The following is a 3,063-nucleotide window of genomic DNA, read 5'->3' as shown; positions in this document are numbered from 1 at the left end:
CAGCAGATGACCTCGTAGAGCAGTAGAAGACCTCGTAGAGCAGCAGAAGACCTCGTAGAGCAGCAGAAGACCTCGTAGAGCAGCAGAAGACCTCGTATAGCAGCAGAAGACCTCGTAGAGCAGCAGATGACCTCGTAGAGCAGCAGAAGACCTCGTAGAGCAGCAGAAGACCTCGTAGAGCAGCAGAAGACCTCGTAGAGCAGCAGAAGACCTCGTAGAGCAGCAGAAGACCTCGTAGAGCAGCAGAAGACCTCGTAGAGCAGCAGAAGACCTCGTAGAGCAGCAGAAGACCTCGTAGAGCAGCAGAAGACCTCGTATAGCAGCAGAAGACCTCGTAGAGCAGCAGAAGACCTCGTAGAGCAGCAGAAGACCTCGTAGAGCAGCAGAAGACCTCGTAGAGCAGCAGAGAACTCTTCACTGTCGTCCCCACTGTGACTTACACGGTAAAGAGCTGTCTTACTTCTCAAAATGCCCTCGCTACGACCTGGCCGCAGAGCACCTTGCTCTACAAGCATATGCAGCGAGAAACATTCATGGTTCCGAGTGAGACTGTAACGTGATGTTAGTGTGGGTTGGTACTCCAGTTGCAAGCGAAGGTGCGCGGAGGTGTACCCAGGAGGGTGTACCTGCACCGCTATAGCATAGCAAGCCCACAGGTACACCTCCTCGCCCCCTCACCCCCACCCCCATACCCCTCCACCCTCGCCAACATCCACACCAGTTACAATTGGTTAATGAATTTGATTACCCGCATACATTACTATATTGATCAGTACGCCAAGTCGGCTTTTCACCCGCACAATACAATACAAAATCAAAGTGTGGGGGCAGCGGGTGTTGGGTAGCGACCACGCGGCGGCAACACCACCTCGCATTCCACCTTCCTTACTCCTCCTCCTCCTTCCTAAGCACAGCTCCGGACCGAGATGGTCAGTGTAGCTTCTTCAGCCGCGGTGCAGGTACCTCGCGCGTCTCCTCTCCTTCGTAACTCGCTTAAATGCGCCTCCTCCCGCCTCGCAGGGACCGCCCAACTCTCCCGCGGAGGCGGGGGCGGCCGCCAGGGGAGGAGGAGGAAGACTTCACCAGGTGTCAAGTGCGATTAGCGATACCTGGGGACGGCGGCGAGGGTTGTGTTGTGATGGTAGAGGTCACCTGTGTGCCCGGAGTCACCTGGCGGGCCGGGGGTGGGAAGAGTCGCCTGCCAGGGTAGTAGTCCCAGGATGTTGTGGGACCCAAGACCGAGTCACAGTCGTCTGACCGCCCCTAAGGGACCCGTGTCGCGCGGACCAAGCAATACGAGTGTATAAGCAGAGTGTATTTGCGGCCATAGAATTCAAATGTAATTGAGATTACAAATCCCGTGAATATACAAGAGTGCTAGTGTCTACACCAATCATATTCGCCACAATGAGTTTGACGGCAAACATCCCACGGCTTTAATGTCCAGTGTGGGTGATGTGTGGGGGCCACTGTGGTGGGTGATGTGGGGGCTACTGTGGTGGGTGGTGGGGTGGAAACTTAGCCTACCCTGCCACCCCCGCCCACCCTCAGGCACCAGCTCTGGCCACCTAGCAGCTCCCTACGCCCACAGGAAACCCATATGCTCGATGCTGCCTCGCACAGGCCATGCAATGCGTGTTAGTCTTCAAGATGCAGAACAGTTATTCATGGATCAATAAAACTTCATGCACGGGGGTACATTGTATGTTCTCTGTATATACACTAACATTCCACAATTACATCCACCCGACAACCTCATCTGACCACTAGAACAGGTCATCCCACTCACCCCCTCCCCCCCCAGCTACCACCACACATTCAACCGAACTCTCACCACCTAAGAAAATCTAAGCACCACAACCCGAAAACAACCCCCCTTTTTTCGTCTAGAACTATCCAGTGCAACCAACTGTCACCATCATCACTCCCGCGCAGGAATATCCCTGCAAAAAAAAAGAAAAAAAAGAAAACATCATCACTACCACTCATCAGTCACCATCACTGCCATTCAACTGTCACCATCACTAACCAACTGCCACTACCACTAACTGCCACCATCACTAACCAACTGCCACTACCACTAACTGCCACCATCACTAACCAACTGCCACCACCACTAACTGCCACCATCACTAACCAACTGCCACCACCACTAACTGCCACCATCACTAACCAACTGCCACTACCACTAACTGCCACCATCACTAACCAACTGCCACCACCACTAACTGCCACCATCACTAACCAACTGCCACCACCACTAACTGCCACCATCACTAACCAACTGCCACTACCACTAACTGCCACCACCACTAACTGCCACCATCACTAACCAACTGCCACTACCACTAACTGCCACCATCACTAACCAACTGCCACTACCACTAACTGCCACCACCACTAACTGCCACCATCACTAACCAACTGCCACTACCACTAACTGCCACCACCACTAACTGCCACCATCACTAACCAACTGCCACTACCACTAACTGCCACCATCACTAACCAACTGCCACTACCACTAACTGCCACCACCACTAACTGCCACCATCACTAACCAACTGCCACTACTACCACCCAGCTGCCATTACAACAACCACAACCCCACAACCCTCCTTCCACGATCACAACCATATCCCATCACCATGGTCACAACCTACCATTACAACCACCATGATCACAGCCTTGCATCACACTCAGCTACCATGACAACAACTTCCCATCCCAACTACAACCCCACCATAATCACAACCTACTCCATTACAACCACACTCCACCACCGAGATCAAAGCCTACCATCACAGCTACAACCCATTATTATAACCACAAACCATGACAATCACAGCCTCAACCACAACCCACCAACGTGATCACAACCTTCCATCACAACCACAATCAGCCACCATGATCACAACCCACTCCCATAACAACCACAACCTTCCCGAACAGCATCACCGGGAACAAGAGCCCCTCAGCATCTGCAGCATCATGCTAACCACCCACCCTCGATGCTCCTTGTGTAGGCCTATAAGAATACTCTAACCGAGCCTACTCGTGCTA

Source organism: Procambarus clarkii, chromosome 37 (genome assembly GCF_040958095.1).
Source record: "Procambarus clarkii isolate CNS0578487 chromosome 37, FALCON_Pclarkii_2.0, whole genome shotgun sequence".
Classification (NCBI taxonomy): Eukaryota; Metazoa; Arthropoda; class Malacostraca; order Decapoda; family Cambaridae; genus Procambarus; species Procambarus clarkii.
Note: the sequence above shows the minus strand (reverse complement) of the source record.